The 22,956-nt window shown below is 41.6% G+C and overlaps 1 protein-coding gene across 1 annotated transcript in view; it reads right to left on the reverse strand.

Moving 5' to 3' along the window:
* The window catches only part of LOC6497902 (neural-cadherin), a 118,378-nt gene extending 99,992 nt beyond the window's left edge, over nt 1–18,386 (reverse strand). Inside the window, exon 1 of the mRNA XM_044716389.1 lies at nt 17,545–18,386. The gene's annotated coding sequence lies outside the window, so the exon portion shown is untranslated. The remainder of the gene's footprint in view (nt 1–17,544) is intronic.
* Nucleotides 18,387–22,956: the final 4,570 nt, after the last annotated feature.

Here is a 22,956-nt window from a genome sequence, read left to right on the forward strand (position 1 = left end):
TGGAAATGCGTGTCTTTTATTCACCTAATTTTGCTGAGATTAATGCGGTATTCCCGCCACGCATCGGTACTCTCACTCCAAGGGAAAATAATCATAAAAAATATAATAAAATTTCTGGAACTGTCTCAGTTCAAGGTTTGCACTCAGTCTTCCTTTCTTTTTCTCCCATCCAGCTTCCCATTCAGCTTCCCATCCAGCTTGTCTGTTAAATTTTGCACAAATGCCAAAGTTTACACGCATCAGCAGAAGCTTCTGCTCAGGAAGCGAGGGTTATAAAAACGAGTGAGGGAAACTTTAAAGAAATCCAAATAAAAGCAATGCAATATCAAAACTTTTGGCATTCATTTTTTTGGTCCTTTTATTTCCCCGGTTTTATTCTGCTATCCCCCTCGTGTTTTTCCCTCAAACCCACGCTGGGAGCGCATTAAGCAATTTTTCAGAACAGTTTCCACAGACTTTCAGGGGCACCGAGAACTCGCGCAGTCGACCCAGCGGATGAGTGTTTGTTTTCGAGGGTCTATTAGGTATGACACTAACAAATAATGACAATTGATATGTCTGGCATTGATGGAGGAGTTGGCTAGAGGGACTGGCTGTAGGAGCTGGCTGGAGGGGAATATTCCGCAGAAACAGCGCCTTCAAAACGGAGAAATGGAATTATTAAAACAAACGCCCCTTTATTTTATCTGCGGCAACTTTCTTAATTAAAACTCAATAGAGCGCGGCGAATGCCTGCGGGAAAAGATGAAAACAAATTGTGAACAACGTGCTCGAGGGAAAATTATGTCAATGCACAATGCAAAACTAATTTGGCAACTTGACAGCAACAGCACTCGCGCCGAACTTTAGGCAAGCGAAATCCTTTATTGTGGCTCCCGGAGATCTCGGAGTGTAGGACCCAAGGTTTCCATAGCCTATCGCTAACACCTACCCGAGCCCAATCCCAAGCCCCAAGCCTCAAGCACAGGCAAAGCCCAAGCTCAGGCTCAAATCCGGAGCACACTAACTCATAAAGCCAAGTGCAACTTTTACAGTTTTCTAGCCCGGCCAAGAAAACAAAAACCATAACCAAACTGCTGCGTTGTGGCGAAACTTTCTTAATAGATTTTTGCTCTGCGATAAACTTTTTCCAATACAACAAAAGGATGGCTGACTATATATGTATGTATGTAAAAAATGGAAGGAACCAAACCAAACAGGAAGAACATTTTTCTTTTTCCATCTTCTAACTCGACTCCTAACGAGAAGACTCTGGCTGCCCGGATTGGAATCGTATTGTGGCCATCTCTTGCTAAATTCACTTTAGTTGGGGGAAATTGATTTTCATCTCTGGCCGGCATCTTGAGTTTGTATTGCGGCTTAGTCAAAGTTTCGTCGGCTCTTCGATTTGGGGCGGGGGAAAGTGACGGAGTGGAAACAGGATTCGTCCTAATGCCGGGCTTATTGTTTACACATCATATTACATTATGGCGCATTATATTATAAATGGCAATCAAATTGGATTCCTCGAGGAGCCAGGCGCTAAAGAGTTTCGGCAAACTTGTTCTGAAGTGTCTGGGAGGCAAAAAGGGGAGCCGAGCAAAAAAGCTGTCAGACAATTGCTGTAACCAAATGACTCTTTTTCCCCGAAAGGGTTTGAACCCACTTTGCCGTAAGTCAAGCTGTAAGCCGGAGGTTGAGCCGTGTTTTCATCACAGCTTTTCCCATTTGACACTGCACCTTAGGTCCCACGTATTCCTCTGTCCCTGTCAACCAATTTTCAGACGGCTCGGCCTATGCTCCTTCACCGGCCCGGCCCATAAATCGTCCCCTCCCTGGAAACAAGTTAATCTTCATTTTCCTGCTGCCTTCTATTAAAATGCCATGCATCAATGTGACCGACAAGTGAGAGGGAGCTGCAAAAACCACAGCTCAGTCACTACTGTGTTTCCTTTTTCCAACCCCTCCTGTCAGGGCCTCATAAACTCAATTAAAATGAACGAGCTGGCACAAGAACTAGTCAAAGTAGGGGCACCCACATGCATTTGCAGATACAGATGCAGATGCCCACTCACACGCAGATACATTTGTATCTGCTGGATGGTCGCTGAGAAATCCTGGCAAGGTTAATAAGCGAGGGAAAAGGAGAGGTTAGAGGCGCAACGGGCGAAATGTTATTTACATTTTAAAAGCAAAGTATTATTGGAACTATGATGTTCAAACGGGCAATGGGAACTACGGTTAGGGGTTGCCAACTTTTGATTAGTCCGGAAGAAGAAGTGGTCCCCCCTCGGCTTCCTTTCGTTTTTTGCGCTCCACTTAATATTTTAATGGCGGCAAATTGTTGCAATTGCAGCCAGGCGATCCTGTGGGAACCCCACAGTCTTGCGCTGCCGGAAATGAGTTCTTGATGGCCCTTGGACGCATTTCGGACCACCCGAAACCGAAACTTTCAAGTGCAAGGCTTACCCGGCTAATTAAGCCTTGTCCACACCCATTGTCCGCCGTCTGTTTTGCTTTTGGGCTCAGCTGCTGTCGAAAAAACCGCGCCGGGTGGACCATAGAGCCAGGAATGAATTAGAGCTGCGACACTCGAGCACGTTTCTGGTTTCTGGACCCAACAATCCCTTTTTCCTGTTCCTGGTTTACCAACTTTTTGCTGTTTTCAATGTCAGACAATGCGCACGTCGCGTTTGTCTGCTGGAAATTTATGTGTCTGCCATTCATTTGGATGCAAAAGCACATTTTCCTCCGCCCCCAGTTTCCTTCCAGTTTTCAGTTTTTTTAAACAATTTAAACTCAGTGACTCTTTTTTGGCTTTTGCAATTAGTTTTTGTGGCAGGACATACGCCCATGCAATATTGCTCAATAAATTCTACACTGACCATAAACTAATTGCATTTTTGCATGGATATTAATTTTAAAATAATTAAGAGAACTGAAAAGTTTATTCTTTATGATGTCTGCTTTGGATTGGACCTAATTCGGTCGATCCCCATTAAAAATGCATCACATCTTGTCGAATTCGAAAGTCAGTGCAACCGAACTTGTAATGCCAAGGACATGGCTGAAAGGTTCTAAGCCGAACCGATGAAGGACAAAAACTGTGGAAATGTCAGAGTTAAAAGGAGTCAACTGGCCAACGGAGGTCGATGGAAGCCGGAAGGAAAACAGACAGGGCAGGCGGGGAGACAGGACTTTTGGCTTTCACACAACAAAGCAATAACGAGTATTAACTAGGATCGACTTGAGCAGGCCGTAGAGACCAGCAACAAAGAAAATCCAAGCAATAAAATTGTTGTTTTGGCCACAAACATGAGCAGGACACTGAAAGGACCCAATCTGTACGTCCTGCGTGTGTGGCAAGTGCAGTCGAAAAACTATTTGCCAAGCTCTTATGCAGCAATCCGACCAAATGAGACCGGATTGAGTCGAAGCTGTAGCAATTAATTATTAATAACTTTTTGGAGGGCACATTGCCAAAAACCACTCCCTAAAAACGGAAAAAAGAAAGGAAGCCATAGCGACCACTTGAGCGTTTATTGTTTTGCCAAAAGTTCCCACCAGCGCCCACAAAAGGAGGAAGGCGGAGGAAAGCCGGCATTAGCCAAAACTTTTCAAGAGTTTATTTTATTCAATCTATATGGGGGTGAGTGGAGAGCGGTGGAGCACTGGGGATTTATTTAAGTGGGCTTAAATGCTTTGCGAGAGCAGGGAAGATGCAAAAGTTTTGCATTTCATCCGATTGCTCTGCATAAATTGAAGAGCCAACTCCCTAATGCCGCTAATTATACAGTCAATACAAAATAAAACAGAAACAGGCGGCAGACGGAACAAATCATAGATTTTCAGGGCTTAGTTCAAAAGTGCAAAGGCAGCCAGGAGCGACCGGAAGGAAGCCGTCGATGGCAAATGGATTCTGAATAATTGAGAAAGCCCTAATTGATTTCCAGTGTATTCGCTGGCCGCCCCAGCGACCAGTTTGTATTTAAGCCTATTTTTCCTAATTCAAGTCTTTAATTTTCCGCCATCGCCGCTTGGCCTTTTTTGGTCAAGTTCATTCGATTATCTTGATGGTGGCAATTAAAATTAATTTGCATTCTGCTTTCAACGAACTTTAACAACACATTGACCGTTAAATGAGGAATTAAAAATAAATTGAAAGTGAAATTAATTGCAGGGTGATGCTCCCAGTCAAGTGGAGTATGTATGTTTGAGCTGACTGGGACTGGGTCCACAAATTCTCTTATCCAGACTGCAATTAGTAGCCGGCAGTGGCCCAGTAATGTTTAATGAATGCATAGAGCCTTTGTCTTGCGGACAATTGATGGACAGCGGTATCTTCGGTTCCTGCAACATTCGCTTCATCGTTTATCAATTCCATTTCAGTTAGTTTGGCCAGTATCATTTTTCTTTCCTCACAGATTTTGCACGCCCCGACCACCGTCCATTCAGGCCAGTTACTGAGCCGGTTACTGGACTGGAGCTGCTTGGTTTTGGATTTCCGCACCCTGCGACACTTGACACGCAGCCAAGCCCACGCTCCTTCCCCCAATCACTCAGTTGGCCAGTCGGGCGTTCGCCCATTCATTCCCCGACGGCCGTCCGGGCAGCGGCGAACAAAGACGCCTCTGGTCAGCCAACTGTTGACATTGCTAAATGAATGAACCCTAGTTAAGTTACAAAATTGCATCAAAAAAGAAGTGCCCACAGGAAGAGGAAGTTTGCTGCGAGCTTATCGAATTCGCAATGCCCTGATGGGATCAAATTGGTTTTTGCAAATGTTATTTTTTGGTTTAAAAAGTTTCAGGCAGATGTAGCAAGTCTCAATGTTATTTGTATTTAAGCTAACAAAAGGATTTAATACCTATTTGTTAAAAAAAGGTACTATTTTTTTATGATAGCCCAAATCCTTGCTATTCCTCATCCGTTGGAAAGTATGTCACTGAAAAAAAAGTGTCATGCCGGCTGACAGTGAAAGAGACAGACCAACTTATACAAAAAGGGAGGCTGGCAGGAGTCACAACCGAGTGCAAATCAAATGCATTAAGCGCAACGGTAACCGAGAGCGCTCGAGTATCAACCTGAACTCATCTTAGCCCTGCGATTCCATTTATCCATTTAGCGTTGAAAAAACTATTTCCCCTCCAACTATCTTTTTGTTTTTATTCGTTTTTGTTCAAGTTCGACACTTTGCACGTACCTGCAGTTGGGAACAAAGCTGACAGGGCTGCAGCAGCACAAATCCCATAAAAATGAAAATGGCCGAAGTAGTTGGAAATTGCAATTTAATTTCGACCGCAAACACGGAGCTGAGGCTGGGAAAACCTGGAAGAAGGGCGGATGAAAGACCGGAACGAGAAGCCATCCCCGTCACTACTCTTCTGATGGCTGGACGTGCAATATAAGAACCCCATTTGGTTGCCTCTGACCCCGAGACCCAGTCCCCCAGGTTTATTTGTTTACCTTCCCCGCCCTCGGTCACATGTGCGTCCCATTTATCACTGAATCGCATTTTAACCACAGGATATTTGATCTGCTGCCATTTGACACAAGTCTTGGCCAGCCACCCAAGGTCCCGCCAGTTCCTCTTCGACATGTGGATACAGATTTGCCAAATGCGCTGCAGCTCTGGGTGGAGCTCTTTGTTTGTTCTCTGAAAAATCAATAAACTGATAAACATATTGCATTGCTCGCCGGTGGCGGGCCCCGAATTCAATTTTGTTAAATACAATTTGGAGCGCACCTATAGCCCGCCCAGACCTCTAGCTGTTTCGAATGGAAACTAATTTAGAGTTTATGGCGGAAGTTAAACAGCCAATCGGCTGACAAAGCCCATAAAATAGACTATTTCATTAAATGTTAGAAAAATTAGCCTTTGTGGAGTTAATAGTTTTCAATTTTGGCAAATTTTAGACTAGTTCCAATTATCCTATAATGTAAGCTTCCTGTTCGGCGCGTCAGTTTCAGATCCCATCCAATTTGCTCGAATTTGTCTCTTCAGAGATCTCGCTGCTTGAATTAGTTTAATAAAATTAAAGGGCATTAAAGCCAATCTACTCGAGGGGCTGGTATATATTCACGAGGAATTCCCAGAAAGGATTGAGAGCCTTGGCGGGCATCCCCTTTCAAAGACCTGAGCGTCTCGCTTGCCAGAATGGCAACAAAATCTGCGAGGCAGCGATGCAAAATTCAGACAAGAGCCGAAATTTCCCCAAAATGTTTTCCTTTGTCATTGGAGCGGTTGTTTTTGTTTTCCACTCCTCTGGGTGGCTGTCCTGATAAAACAAAGCCGAGAAGTTTACTCTAATAAAATACAATGATTATGATGTGGAGCGTTTTTGTAGTACATCGCCGCAGGCGTAATCAAGGGTAATATCAATGATTCAATTCATGACAAGTGTTTGCCGGTCGAACCCAATTTGTTGCTTGTTTTGACATCATCAGTGGCATTTCGCATCCCCCGCCAGCGGGCCATCAGCATCATTATCGTGGTGCTGCCGCTTGAATTTTTATGAGAAAAGTGGCCCCATAATCGTTATGTATGAGTGCCATTTACCCCCCGACTATTGCTAGTGCCACCCCCGCCCAGAGAAGGCACTCGACGAGCATCCAAGCAAGACAATCATTATCTTTGCTCGCCCAGCTTCAATCGAGAAACCCCAAGATTTCGCCTCCCTGCCTGGCACTTTGAATGTGTGAGCGACAGGAAACTATTTTTCTATTTCGATAGAGTAATTTGTCAATAAAACTAAAGATGGAAGCCCAAGTAAAGAATAAATTCCAAGTCTTTGCTTTGATTGAGTGTCTAGACAGGTAGTCACAACACTTGTGCGAACAACTGTCATTTATTCCACTTTCTGTCACTCAGATTGAACGGAATTTACTCATAATTCGTTGGTATTATCAATCATATTATCCATTCACCAAAGCCCTCTTAGTCGCTGTAATCAAGGTATTTCATTAACATTTTTTTATTCCGGGCCCACTTCTTTCATCATTTAAAATTCGCCCGGAGTATTTCGTGTATTAACTTTATGGCCACCCTATCATTATAAATTAAAAGGGCAAAAAATACATTAAACCCCTTGGCCCGAGGCAGCACTAGCTTTTGGGGTCCCATGGTCAGAGCTGTGTGTAAATTAGTGGTAAAGCAAATATTTGCTGCACAAACCGGCCAAATTATATATATTTGTGTAGGCACATTAACAATTAATTACAAGTGGCGTACACAACAGCACCACGTCGTTTGATGTCGACGGTGATAACATGCCACATACGCCCCGTTGAACGCGGCTAATAAAATTTAAATATTGATTTATTTCCCTCGTGCTGCCCCCTTCGGCCTGGCCTGGCCTGGCCGTTTTTATGCTTGTTCTTGCGACCCGTTTTATGGGCCTAGGAAACCTGAAAGCTGGAGCCGCCCGAGGAGACCTGCGACTAGGAGCCTTCGTGTGTAAATCAGCATAAATCCTGTTGTTTAATTTGCTTACCGAATTGGGTCATTAGCGATGATTTTACAATGCCATAAAAAACTAAAAGAAACCCTAACGACCTCGGCAACTGGCGGTTCTCAACTAGGATGAGGCGGGAAAGTATGTGTGGAATTGTAACCTGAAACGATTAACCCAAAAGTTCTCAGCTGCAATCGTCGCGGAGAAAAATTCTTATTACTCACACATGACCATCAATTAGAACGCCTGCAGTCATAAACAAATTTGCGTACATCATCATTTATCATATGGAATGTAAATGCCTTTCGAAGCCCCCAGCTGCGTCCATTGTGAGTGGTTTGCTCCACTTAACTCGGCGAGCTTCATAAACAAGAGCTTTTATATTAATAAATAAATAAGGAACTGGCCGAAAGAGATCTTGCCTCTCGAATGGTTTCCCAAGAATCATTATCAAAATTGTACTCTCAAGTAAGTGTCCCTAAAAGGTTCCCAGAAAAGAAGCTTATATAATATTGCAAGACCTTTTAAAAACATACTTATTATTATTATAGTGTTTTATGATGACGGATCTGTCGGCGCATTTCTTGCAACTTCCGCTCAACAAAAAGGATAAACATGATTCGTGAGAGTCATCTGCATCATTTATCATTTCTTTTAAATATTTTTACATTACTAGTTCTTGAAAATGAGATTTAGATCATGGTTGCAGAAGGTTATACGGAAAAATTTCTATTCCCATGGCTTATCAGTATCTAAATTACTATTTTATAGATTCAAATATATAAACACTCACGGAATAATTAATGTTCATTTTGGGGAGTTTTCCTTTTGATTTATTAGCCATAAAATGTTGGTTACCTCTTGCAAATAAACCCAATTTCTATCCACGCATCTACTATTCATTAATCAGTCATTTATGCTCCAAATGCTGGCCAAGGCTTGGCCCAGCTCATCGCTGGAACTCCGAAACTCATTTGGCACATATTAATTAACAGTCTGGAGAAGTTGGCCATTGTCATAAAAACGCTCAGACATGCAAGCAATTTGTATTATGCTGTAGGAGATTTCCACCCACACACTCCCTCGCAGCCCAGACCGAGGGCCGCTGAGGAGGAAGGGCCTCGCCCTGCAAAATTTTATTGCCTGGGCGCGAAGTTTGTTAACCCTTCTCCCAGTTAGATATAAAATCGGTTTCTTTTTTGCCTTTGTTGGAAAGGAAAGTTCACTTTCTGCCGGAAGTCGCTTCAGACTCTGGGCTTGGCCAGAACATTTAATTTCTGACTCATTCTCATTCTCTATTCCGGGGCTTCTCTGCACGATTTGTTTCCGAGGTGTTAGGGAGCAGAGATTAGAAGATTTATACGCAGATTTTGTACTTGTTAAGTGTGCTCTTTGTAAGCCTCAGCTCTGTTTGTTTGTAAACAGTTTTGGTTTTAATTAAAATAGGTCCCTCTTCGTAGAATCTTGTGTTAAGTGTGCTCTTTGTAAGCCTCAGCTCTGTTTGTTTGTAAACAGTTTTGGTTTTAATTAAAATAGGTCCCTCTTCGTAGAATCTTGTGGGTTTTCACTCACATGAGTGAGGCAATCTAGCTGCAACAAGTATTAAATTATTGTGTCTAGATTCTAGACCATAAATTACAAAGATTTAGTTTAATAAACTAATGAAAATCGAAAAAGAAGACCGTTAGGTATTCAATATTTTCCATTCTATTTAATCCATCTTGATAAATTATAAAGAAATTCAAACGCAACGCTTTCTTTTTTCCCATGATATTTTCTTCTGATAGAGCCCTAGATAATTTCCCCCGATTTTAATTTGTAATTTTTTAATCATTCCCCGCCTAGATAAAGTTCACATTTATCCATTACCGAAAAATGGCTTTCGACAAAAATTGTTTTTGATACGCCTGGGCCGTCATTATCAGCGGAGGCTGAGCCCGACACACAAACATGCCAGTTATCGAACAACTATAGATCATGGGCTTAATGGCAGGTCGGAGATATCGAAAAAATTGAACCGAATTGATAGAAAGCAGCAACAGCAACCGTAGAGAGTTTGAAAATATTTATCATGCTGTATTAATCAATTTCATATGCTTCAGAAACCGAATAAAAAGGGATCGGGTCGGCCAACGGGGTTTGTCTAATAAAAAGCTGTCTCGCGTTTGATAAACGCGACCGATAACAAAACGACACACGGAAGGTTTGCAGCACCCGCACGAGATGAGACCAAAAACGGGCGATTGGATGGGGCGATGGGGCAGTGGCAGTGGCAGTGGCAACTCCAGCGGCTTCTTCCCTTTTTTCTTCAGTTTTTTTCTTGGCCAAACATTTCGTTTAGGCACGCCACGCCAACCCGCCGAACCTGAAGAGAGTGGGGAAACGGGGCCAAACCCAAAAAAAAAACGGACACAACAAATTTTCAAAAAGTCATCATTAACCATTAGCGACGTCATCGATTCAATTCGTCGGGGTCGGTGTCGGTGTCGGTGTCGTGGTCGTGGTCGATTCTGTTGTTGTTTTCCTCCTGCCCCTTTGCTGCTGGTGCACCTAATTAATTGTTAATTAATTAACATAGATACAATGTGCTGCGTGTGTTTGGCAATGGGCCACCAGACATACCGCGGCTGCTGCCGTTGCTGTTGTCATAATTTTCATATCGGTGTTTCTTCCTTTGTTGGCTGCACATAAATTTTTTCTGTTTTCCGAAATGCATGCAACACGCACCGGCGCCAAAAACATGGAATCTCTCGAACAAAAAAACATCAAACCTACAAAATGCCTAACAAAACGCAGCAAAGCAAAACAAAACAAAAGTCGAATTCATTTGCGTGTTGGCCCTTTGTTTTGGCCCAAAAAATATCGTCATCAGCCGCTGGACGCTGCACGCGACCAAAAAAAAATGTAAAACCAACAACGGTGGCCACAACCCGGCCCCAAAGTTACCTGATCCGATCCCATATCACGGTCGGCAAATTATTTCGGGTCTGTTTTTTTCAGTTGGACCGAATGAAGTGTTTGGTCAAGTGATGAGCAAATTAACTGAAATTGAGCTGCTGGCACTTGAATTAAAAAGTACTTTGGGAGTAAGAGGTACCACAGGTGGCCACGGAAGTGTCAATATTAACTAGGCTCGGGCTGGGGGTTTGCAAAGAAAATATTGTCCTAAGGAAGACTAAATGGCTTTATAAACAAAACTCATTCATATCTTAAACCAACGCTCACTTGAATCTCAATGCAATTAAACTTTAAATATTAATTTAGAGACTTTCTCCAAACACTTGATGATCACTCATTACTCACTCACATTTCCTCCACCGGCAATGAGACAAAAACTGTATCATTAAGACCAAGAGTGGCCTGGCAATCACCCGAGAGTGTGTACATAGAGTCATTGTCGTTTTCCTCTCAGAAGTGCAGGCCATTTGAAGACACGCAACATTCAAATCAGGTCCAATAACCAGTTAGAGCACTGAGCGAAATTTATAAGCAATTTTTCTATTTTCCAAAGAAATCAACAAAGATGAAGAAATTTTAAGATTAACTGTAACTCTAAAAGAAACTAGAGAGACACACTCTCGATAAGCGTCCAGAGCTTGCGGCTTGAAGCCATCAGCATCTCTATTGATGCCGACGATATCCAGCAGATACAGATACGCCCATCAGATACACGGCGTATCTCTTGTGCGAAGCGGTCTGGCCTGTTGTCTCCCTAGTTATTATTGAAATTAAATTACCCCTAATTGAATCTGAAATGGTCAATAAAATCGCATGCCGACAACTATTTTGTTTTGGAGCTTTGATAGGCTCCGCCGAAGGGTCCCTCCGAGGGCTTGCCTCAATTTGTTTGGCTTTTCATTTGCATATGGATGGCAAAAAAATCATTTTTGTTTCGTTGTCGCTTACATTCCGTGTCTCCGTGGCGGGGACTGGCTTTTTTGGCTTTATCAAAATGCAAATTGAATTAATTGTTGTTATTTCTCCTCAGATCGGTTATCGCTTAATGTAGCTATTTGTCTTTGTCCGCTTGGGCCGAGCGATATAAATCTTTGAATTGCGGCATTTGTGGGTTAACTGGAGGTAGGAATTGGATAAATTGGTCCAGCAACTAGCTCAACAGTACACGTAAGTAGTTGATAATTAATTGCTATAAGTTTTTCCCTCAAATTCCATCCACAGATGATGCCGCAACTGTTCCATATTTATTCGCTTCTGAGAACTCAAACTCAATAGCTTCTTGAACTTCTTCAAACGCTTCTGATGCCGACGCTCTCCGCATGGCCATCGATCTGCCAAGTGGTCAGTACAAAGACTTTAGCTCTAATTACCTAATTGATCGATATCTTTCTGTCACACTCCTCCTCCGAGGCGGCTTAGGTCTGGGATAATTGCCCGACTCGTTAGGCAACTAATTCCGATTCCACTTCAATTTCCATTTGGGCACTTGGAAAATGCACGTTTCTGCTTTTCACATAAACAATTGACGGCCAGCGAGGAAGATCACTCAAGCTGAAGGCCCAAACGCGAAACTGCCAACGCAAATCAGAGCCAAATCAAATCAGAGACAAGTCAAAAGCTAATTAACTGGAAATGGGAAAAGCGAGAGAACAAGAAAGGAGATCAACTGGAGATCACTCGAGCTGGAGACTGAAGACTGATGATCGTGGTAAGTCAAAAGTAAATTACATGCGAACATGAAAGATGCAGATAAAACATGCCAAACAAAATAAAGCTCAGCAAACAAACAACCGACAACGAACAACAGCCAGCAATGACATAAAGCATTTAGCCGAGGAAAATCAGCGAATTGATGATCAGTCACTGATCTATGCTGGCCCCGATGGATGCTCCAATGGCTCTGCCTTTTGCTTCGCGTTGGCTCTGGCCTGAGGAGCCTGGCCTATACTGGTGGTGGGGGCTGCGGTTCCTCTTGTTATTATGTATGCCAAACAAAGTCACAACAAGTTGACGACATGAAAAGAGCTGCAAGTAAATAAATGGCCAGGACCATGGGATCGAAGCCAAGTGGAAGATAGTTCGATCGGATAGATCGTACAGCTCCACTCAGCTGCATTACAACTGAGCCGCATATTTTGGCGTGTCTTCAATCAGAGGAAATACTTGGCTACACTGGAAGAATGGCAAGAACAGGTGTTCTTCTTTAAAAACTTAAGCCAAACTTTAATAAACAATCGAATTATTTATTTTACAAGTGCATTCTGTTTGGCATCGCTTCCCTGGAAACTGTTTAGCGTTTTTAAAGTGCTCTCTTGGCACAAAACTTGTCAGAGATCTTCTGGCCATAAATCCAAACGCAGTTGAGCGGGAGGAACATAATTTAAAAATTGTCTAAGTCAAAGGCAGTGCAACGTGCACCTTTCCTTGGCTCAGAACTCCTGGCTGGATGGCTGCCTGGTTGGCCATAAAAGGTCAAACACAGCATTCTGGCCAAACACTTGTGAACCCGTTTAGCCTTGGCCCGTTTTGGGCGTCTGTGGCTGGTAATTGCCCCCAAAGATTTATTTGCACGCCCCCACCACACACCACACTACACTCTAGATGCTGGATGGTGGATGGTCTCTGGATGCTGGATTTTGTATTCTGTGGCAAAAAGCATTCTTTATGCCAGTCTGCTTAGCTCTCGGCCACAGATAACTGGGCCCAGCTCGCCTCTTCGGGCCAAAAATCGAGCGTGACTTGGATCTTTTCCTACATTTCGTACCGTTGTGCAATGGTGGAGAAGAAAAAAGATTCTCACGAGCCAGCCAGCCTCTCAAATTGGTTGACAAACTAGTCGGGTCTGCTCATATATGCCGGCCTATTTGCATATATCCGTTGCTCTGCACATACCTTCCTCCCTTTTGGCCTAAGTAATTGCTTTTGTGGCACGTCTTTAATATGTTTATTGGCCATGGAGTGCGGTTTGGGTGAACGTGCAGCACCTCGGGGGACTGCTTGGACCCGATAGTGCGGCATTAAGTGGTAGCCAAATCTGTTCGCCCGAGCCTGCCACCGAGTTCCTTTCCCCAAGTCGTGGCAAATTAGCTTTGGCATTGACTTTTGCTTCTCCGATTGTGAGAGAATGCCGCAAGGAAGTCCTGGTTATGAATAGACTTTGGCCCTTGAATAGACTCTGGCCCCTCCTTCCAATATCCTTCTCCTCTTGGTAAATTTTATTGAAACTTAAGTATCGATTTGGTAATTAAGCTCATGCGTTCTGCACCAATAGCCTTATTGTTTGAAGCTTGGATCCTGAGGTAAGTATGTGGATTGAAGAAAAGCAGTTTAATTGTCTTGGTTATGAGTTAACTAACTGTAGAATTAAGTTTAAACAGACAAACAACTTGACGAATTAATGCAGTTCTTAAGTGTATCAAAGTAAACATCACTCAAGTCTCTTTAAATGGCTAAACGATGAACTGCACTGTACATTTCATTGGTTATTGGCCCATTATTCTTCGTGCATCGTGGGCACCATCTGCATATTCAATACCATGTGTGTTTTGATGGCAGCCTTAGCTCCTTGTGTTTTAAATGATTGTCGCGGCTTCTCCTTCAGAACTGACTTAATGAAGTCGAAAACACATTCAGGCAAAAAACGCTCGTATAAATAAACAGAAACATCCTCTTTCGACTGACCGAGAGCTTAATAAACGGGGTCCCCTTTGGCTAAACTTCATTAAAGTCGGTGGAAGATGGCTGCAAAAATTATGAATTCAGCTGATTTATAAGTGGAGCAAGGGGAAGAGAGTGCCACAAGTGACAATCTGCGAGAATTTCTCGTTTTAGAGAAACAGGGCCAGCCAGCTAGCCAGCCTGCCAGTGAGGAAGCGGGACCAGGCTGCGACTCAACGTGATGAGCAATTGTGCGGCAAAAACTTAACATGTTGGCTGCTGTAGGGGGGCAGGACTGTGGGACAGACATTGACATGAACTGCCAGCTAATCGACGGCGAAATAAAAAACAAAAACGTGAGCCCGAGTTGGGAGCCACTTCGGAGATTCTCTGACAAGGCGACCCATTTGTTGTTTTCACTTGTGCACCATTTCACAGACACTTCACTTGCCATTCTACTGGGGAGGAGAGTCAGGCCGGAGCGGGGGCGATGAAAGCGGGAGACACAGGTCGTTCGTTACTCTACAGAGTCTATACAATAGAAGCGAGTAATTCAATTAAAATAATTTCAATTATTCAATTCAATAGGCTCTAGGTGAGCTCATGCATTTTTAATGAATATTTCCGATCCATAATTGCAAGGATAAGGATAATGGCTATCCTTTCTTCTCTGATTAACAAACAAGGGACAGTAAATGGAGCAATTTATGCTCCTACACGAAAAGAGTATCAGCCATTTAGCTTTGCTTTCTTCCCAACCCAGGTTTTCCTTTTCTCTGACCCAAGCTTTTTCAGCTTAGCTGTCGCACCGCACCGCACCGCCTCCAAAGAACATTAAACGTGCATGTAAGGCAATAACTACTATTACGACTAAGACGACTAAGGCATCTAAGACTGCGACTAGCGAGCAGTGACTCCAGGTTGTTGCTTTTTGTCTAGTCCAAGTTTTTGTCTGCAGCTTCCTGCAAGTTTTTGCCGCGTCTTCTCCGTCTGCCCTCGGATCTCGAAGAGAAGCTGGGGCTAAGCTGGATATCTGAAGCCAAAGCTGGGACTGCCGCTAACGATGTATTTATGCCAAGCGACAAACTGTGGGAACAAATAAAAATTTAGCAAAATGCCAGACACCGAGCAAAGTGAAAAGAGGAAAAAAAGACACGGGAAGGGGAAACTGAATCATCCGATTGTGGGTCGGCGGAGTTCAACTGCAACTTTGGGGAAGAATGTTCCGCTGTCATTAATGTCAAAAATATCAAACTGACAATATTGTACAACTTCGGGTAGTACGATATTTCTAGAGTTTCTTGTCAGACACTTTTCTTCCTACTGCTCATTGACATTTGGATTGCATTCTTCCATAAAAAAAAAATACTTTGCATGCAACTTCTGGGCTGCAAACTTTTTTATTGAACGCAAATTCCCTATTGCCAGCTTTTGTGGCCGTTGTTTTGACTGGTTTCGAATGGCTTTGAGAAAAAACGTATGAAATACGTTGCACAAATCGACCGTCACGTTTTTCGCGCGCTTCTTCATCATCGTCTTCCGATCTCTCATGGCTGCAGCAACTCCAGCGTTTCAGACCCAGTCTCCCTTTGGGTTAACCATTTTTCCCCCATCGCATTTCTCTGTCAACTCCGGCGACAGTAAGCCCAAAATCAACAGCTCAAGGGCCAAGTGCAATGTCCTTGCCAAGAGATTCAATAAAGACATGCGCTATAAACAAGGAATGCATAAGCCAAAGGGACCTACAACTTTATCGGAAAATAGAATAGTTCTCTAGAACTAAACAGTATTCTCTTTAATCCCTGGATGTATAAACTATCAGCTAGAATTAGCATGAGACCTCTACCTCTAAGCTGTTTAGCCCAGTTTAAGCCTTCACAAAAACGTGTTGAAGTCGGGCTTTAATATAGGAAAATACCAACACGATTTATCGCCAGTCAAAAGGTCAAATTCCCCGGTTAACACTCGTGCAAACAAAAACCGAAAAACGCTCTTCATTTTACGAGCCTGCAGCTTCTTGCTGGATCCTCCTTCGCTTTTCCCGCCTTTTCGCTGGGGAGCCTCTCCAGTTTCCAGTTTCTGCCGGTCATAATAGTAAAAGCAAATTGCGGCAATTGCATTCATCATTAGGCGCCACTTTTGGGGGGGTGGCGAGAGCATAGACAAAGGTGCTGTTAACCCAGCTGCCACCACCCAGCCCCATAAATGATGTTTTTATGAACGAGCTCACATTCTTGCAATTTACGCCGAGAGTCGAGTCGAGTCGAGTCGGTGATTTGTTGCAGTTATCAGCATTTTTCATTTTGAAAAGCCCTCGCGGTCTGTTAACAGAGACACATCATCAACAAGGCGGCATTTGGAGCGAAATGGTATATGCACTGAAAGACAAACTTCAGCTCTAAACTTACTCAGGATAGAATCTATTCTGAAGAACTTCTAATTCAAAACTTATTAATCATCCGCCCTGTGGGCCAAGCTTTTCTCGCTGTGTAGTATTGGGACCTGCCACGCCCCCCTAAGCACCTACACTCCCCCTACATTTGTGTGTGGGTGTCATAAGTCAGATTTATGTGTGCAAAATAGTTGCTTGAATGTGCTGCCCGAGGTTTCGGCTTGTCCCCATGCACTTTACCCTTCTCCAAAGGCACTGGGCGGCAGCGGCACTGGGCGGCGGAGGCGTGGCCCAGCCTAGTTAGACTCTGGTGCGGCTGCTGCTGATGTGTAATATGATTTGTGGGCTTTGTTTAAAAGTTTTACTCCGAGGCGTTGTGTGTTATTGTCTCCGATTTAACTTGGCCAGAAGTTGACATTCTCTCATGTGACAAAAGAAAAATGGCAAACTAAGCTCAAGAATGCGACAAGCACTTTGTACTTAAGGGGGGATGCAGATGGAGCCGGGAGCCGGGATCCGGGTGTGGAAAAAGATTTCGTTTCGCAGATAAGGTTGCTTTTTTGAGTGAAAGAGTAGATGTGTGTGAAATATTAATCGGGAGGGGCTTACGCGACGGCCCCAACGGGAGTGATGCACATAGGAATGCGATATTTGAGTTTGCACAGAATTCATCAAGAGATAAGATCTAAATGTCACACGAAATAAATCAAATTCAACCTAAAAGTGTACATTTAATTACGCAACAAGAGTGCTACTCTGCAGAATATATATTTTATTCTAATCTGGGTTAAAGATTTTAAAATAACGATCCAATGAAGCGTCCTCCGGCCATTTAGCTGCAAACAAACTGTTAAGATATTTAAGGAAATTACTGAAATTACCCCAAAGAAGAGACTATCGGGTGGAAATCTGCCAAATTACAAGGAGTAAGATGGAGAGGCAGAAAATCAAGGAGATGGCGGCCATTAAATACGAGATACTTCGCGCCGACACCAAGAATAATGACGGAGGTTTCGAAAGCGGGAAAATACATATTTCACAATAAGTGCATAAATCACAATTTGTTCGCCGGATAGTGGCTGATATTCCGACTAAGGGGCTTACCCAGCAAGGAAGTAATCCAATCAGCGCTATGAGCACAAGTCCAGTGTCTCCTGGGCAGGCCGGGCCAGAAGCCACAAATGCACACAATGCACAAAATAAATAAAAACACTTTCCACTCTAATACATCTATGGATTTTCGGCTTGTTGCTCTCTGTGGCATTCAAATGCTTTTCACTTGCGGCGCTCAAAATAAACACTTCATTATTAGAAACACATGCAATGCATTTTTAGCAGGAGGCACCACCAAAGGGTTGGCTCTGTTCGTAGTTGCTGGTCGCGCCTTGAGGGCGAAATTTTAAAAATATACAATATTCTCTCTCTATTTTTTCACATCACTGCACGTTCACGTTTGCGTTTGGATATTCTCTGTTGTTTTTCGAATTTTGCACACGCAACGGAAATGCTATATGAAGATGCAAATGTATCGTTACTGGGTGCTTGCTGGGGGAAAACCAAGGAACGGTGATCCCAAATGGAAGAAAAGCGCACAGCGCCCAAAAATAACTTGAAAGGCAACTAAAAGGGGGGATAATGTAAGCAAAAGATTCAATCACACCGCCAGAAAAAGATGTTCCAAATATGGATATACATTTTTGTATTAAGAGTTGCCATTACTTGGGAGGTTTTATTCAAAGGTAATACTTTATACCTCTGCTCTATAGAATTTCTTTGTTCTTTAATTGCATTTCATTGATTTTCCGCACCATCGATTCAGTTTTCTTTTGTTTAACTTGATTTTTACGCGATCTCCCGCCCAAATTAAAAATACATCCGTCCGCGAGTTTCGAGCTTCGCGTTCGCCTGTTCGAAATGAACTGAAGACTGGAAGACAGAAGCCCCGATCTGCGGCGATGCCGATCCCCAGTTGTCTTCTTCAGAAGAGCGCAGCTCGGCGAGAGAGCCAGCGGGTTGACCCCACAATGTTGTTATTCTTGTTTGCCGCTGCACGTGCTACAAAATGTTGAACGAGAGAGACTGGGGCTTTCCCCATGCTCGGACAGGGGGATAGATCAGAGAGAGAGTAGCGTTCATTTGTGTGGAAAAGCCGGCAAGTGAACTCTGAATGAATCTTGTTTATGTTTTCAGCGATTAACCGGCTTTCGTACACTTGAAACTGAACAAGCACCATACCTCATTTAATCTAATAAGCCAAGTATATGAGGTCATTAAATTTGAGCTAAACTATTCCAATTACTGAGTACATCCCCTTTCAGAGCCCAGATTAAACAGCGTCCTAATTAATTTCAAGATTATTGATAAACTTTCAAACTTTGGGGCATGTGCTTGTTCCCACGATGAGGTGCGGACTTCATACCGTTATCGTAAGCAACCTTGAAAGATTTGCGAAAAGTATGCGGTCAGCTGTTGGTCATTAGTCCCGTGATGGGGCGAAAATGGCGCGATTAAAAAACGCTTTGGTAAAAAGTTGTCACATCGAAATGTGCAAGAGACGGGAAGTGGCCAGGGATCGGCCGATCGGCAAGTGCACTAAAATGCGTTAATGGGCAGGAGACTGTGGTAGAGGTAATGTGGCCCACAGGCAACGAGTGCCAGGGATCGGGGAACCAGTTCCCGGCTGGCAATGTGCGACAATTATGAAAGGCGATCGACGGCGCGATATTGATGACAGTCGGAACAACAAAAGGCCAGAGGTCGGGGGGCCAAGTGAAAGAGACAAAGCCACCGACAGACAGAAAGCTCTTAGATAATCATCTCTTTGAAAGCGCTGACAAAACAAGCGCAAAAATGGTTAAAAAGGAGTAGAGAGTGGATCCGGGGCTGGGGCTGGAAATGAAAACAAATAAATAAGAATTCTTTTCAAGCGTAACGGAAGTCGTTGAGAGCTAAATGGTCAACGGGCCAGTGGGCAATGATTAAGAACGGACTAACAAGCTGCTACCGGATGCTTAAGCCGGCCAAATTGAGGGCTTATGGCTGAAATTTGAGGAGCATCTGAATGGGTTCAGTGTCTATTTTTGGAAGTGTTAACTCTTAGCATATTGTACTCGAGTGAACCCCATAAATTAAGGTATTTAAATATATTATTTTTAAGTCTGAAAACTACGGATTGTCGTGCCTTTCATGATTGAAATTCAGTTATTAACTTTATAGCTCTCGGAGTTGAAAGATATTTTTCCAATTTTAGGCAAACAAATATTTGTGGGACAAGTTTTTCGCATAAATTGTGGCCAATAAATAAAATATAGTAATGAAAATCAAAGCTTCCAACCCAAATTCCAAGTTCTGGTTTCATTTTAAATAATTTTCGATTAATATTAAACATATTCGGTATCGGCGCCTCCATCCAAATAATTAGACATATTTATGTGTTCATAAATATCTCAGATATGATGCCTGTTTTCTCGGATTCTTTGGATCCGTTCGAACATATTGCTTTTAAGTCAGTTTCGATTTGGTTGGTATCGAGTCTACGGCAGCTTTTAATTATAACGCGATAAAAGTGAGAAAATTCGTTGCGGTTTGTCTAAATGGGCACCCGAACAGGAGGGGCAATCAAAAGACCGAAAGCAGAAAGAAACCTCGGTGGGGCACAAATAAAGTGTGTGGCTTGTGGAAAATCGACGATTTCTTATCCCGTTTTTGGTGCGCACTTATTTATGTAAATCTTGTCCCAGTCCCAGTGGGCAAACAGCTAAAATGCATTTGTGAGGCAAACGAAGTCCGCCCAAATAAAAAACGAAATGAAAACCCATAGAAGCCAATCCAATTCGAATCTCCAAGCCACCGAGCCAAGCCAATCCGATTCCAATGGCCACTCGAGACGTTCGAGCCAAAAGCCTATTGAATAATCTTCGATTCGATTTTCGTTACAAGCGCTGTTTGGAGAGGGTATACGAACTCCTCACCCTCCATCGCCTTCTATTTTTTCATGGCTTAATCACTTGGTTACTTGATTTTCCACTTTATGACGGATTATGTGCAAATGTTTGCCAAAATCTCCAAGCAAAAAGGTGTTTCTTGGCCGAGCTATGAAAAATGGTTAACCATTTTGAATTTGGATAGGCCATATCATTAATCATTTTATCTTGTTTGATGTTTAGGGTTTCATCAGGTTAAAAAAAAAATTTTTTTAAAAAAACTTTAAATAGAGCCTTTATCATGAAGGCAACTTAAGGAAGAAGGCACAAGTCTTTCAAGTCTTTCCGATTTTTCCAAGAACCAATAATAAATAATTAAGTTAATACAAAATAAAAATTTGATAAACAGAGAAAAAGTGAAAAATTCATAAGGTAAAGAGTACCACAATAATTAAATAAGAAGCTCCCGTTGTTCCAGAAACTTGTGACAAAAAAAAATTAAATAGAGCCTTTATCATAAAGGAAACTTGAAGTAGAAGGCACAAGGCTTCAGGTCTTGCCGATTGTTCACCAAGAGCCAATATTAAATAATTAACGGAATACAAAATAAAAATTTGATAAATAGTGAAAAAATAAGAAATTCATAAGGTATAGAGTACCGCAATAATTAAATAAGAAGCTCCCGTTGTTCCAAAAACTTGTGACAAAAAAAAAATGTAAATAGAGCCTTTATCATAAAGAAAACTTAAAGTAGAAGGCAGAAGGCTTCAGGTCTTTCCGATTGTTCACCAAGAGCCAATAATAAATAATTAACTGAATACAAAATAAAAATTTAATAAATAGTAAAAATAAGAGAAATTCATAAGGTATAGAGTACCGCAATAATTAAATTAGAAGGTCCCGTTGTTCCAAAAACTTGTGACAAAAAAAAAATGTAAATAGAGCCTTTATCATAAAGAAAACTTAAAGTAGAAGGCACAAGGCTTCAGGTCTTTCCGATTGTTCACCAAGAGCCAATAATAAATAATTAACTGAATACAAAATAAAAATTTGATAAATAGTAAAAATAAGAGAAATTAATAAGGTAAAGAGTACTACAATAATTAAATAAGAAGCTCCCGTTGTTGCAAAACCTTATGCCAAAAAAATTAAATAGAGCCTTTATCTTAAAGGAAACTTAAAGTAGAAGGCACAAGGCTTCAGGTCTTTCCGATTGTTCACCAAGAGCCAATAATAAATAATTAACTGAATACAAAACAAAAATTTGATAAATAGTAAAAATAAGAGAAATTAATAAGGTAAAGAGTACTACAATAATTAAATAAGAAGCTCCCGTTGTTGCAAAACCTTGTGCCAAAAAAATTAAATAGAGCCTTTCTCTTAAAGGAAACTTAAAGTAGAAGGCACAAGGCTTCAGGTCTTTCCGATTGTTCACCAAGAGCCAATAATAAATAATTAACTGAATACAAAATAAAAATTTGATAAATAGTAAAAATAAGAGAAATTAATAAGGTAAAGAGTACTACAATAATTAAATAAGAAGCTCCCGTTGTTGCAAAACCTTGTGCCAAAAAAATTAAATAGAGCCTTTCTCTTAAAGGAAACTTAAAGTAGAAGGCACAAGGCTTCAGGTCTTTCCGATTGTTCACCAAGAGCCAATAATAAATAATTAACTGAATACAAAATAAAAATTTGATAAATAGTAAAAATAAAAGAAATTAATAAGGTAAAGAGTACTACAATAATTAAATAAGAAGCTCCCGTTGTTGCAAAACCTTGTGCCAAAAAAATTAAATAGAGCCTTTCTCTTAAAGGAAACTTAAAGTAGAAGGCACAAGGCTTCAGGTCTTTCCGATTGTTCACCAAGAGCCAATAATAAATAATTAACTGAATACAAAATAAAAATTTGATAAATAGTAAAAATAAGGAATATTAATAAGGTAAATAATTACAATATAATTATTATAGACACACAATAATTAAATAAGAAGCTCCCGTTGTTGCAAAACCTTGTGCCAAAAAAATTAAATAGAGCCTTTATCTTAAAGGAAACTTAAAGTAGAAGGCACAAGGCTTCAGGTCTTGCCGATTGTTCACCAAGAGCCAACAATAAATAATTAAGTGAACATAATTAATAAGGTAAAAATTAAAAAAGTAAAAGTGCTACAATAATTAAATTAAATAGAAGAATGCACAAATGTTCACGTCTTTCAGATTGGTCACCAATAACTAATACTAAATAATTAAGTAAATTTGAAATATAAATAAAAAATGTAATTAATTTTCAAATACCAAAAATAGGAAATAAGAAAGACCAGATGTTGCAGACTTTGTGACAGCTATAGATCGACTGCACGAGTTTTAGAAATAAAAATATAAGATTAAAGCGTCACCAACCAATATTCTGTTTTGTTTCATAGTTACATTCCACCTAATACAAAAAATAAATATTAAATGAAAATAAAATCGAAATGAATAAATTAAAATTAAATAAGGAAAATATGAGACCCGATCCCTTGAGAGGGCACACTGCAACTGAGACTTGTTAACAGAAATCGAGTGGTATACCATTTTTCAAGGCCTACTTAGTGCT

Source organism: Drosophila ananassae, chromosome 3R (genome assembly GCF_017639315.1).
Source record: "Drosophila ananassae strain 14024-0371.13 chromosome 3R, ASM1763931v2, whole genome shotgun sequence".
NCBI lineage: Eukaryota > Metazoa > Arthropoda > Insecta > Diptera > Drosophilidae > Drosophila > Drosophila ananassae.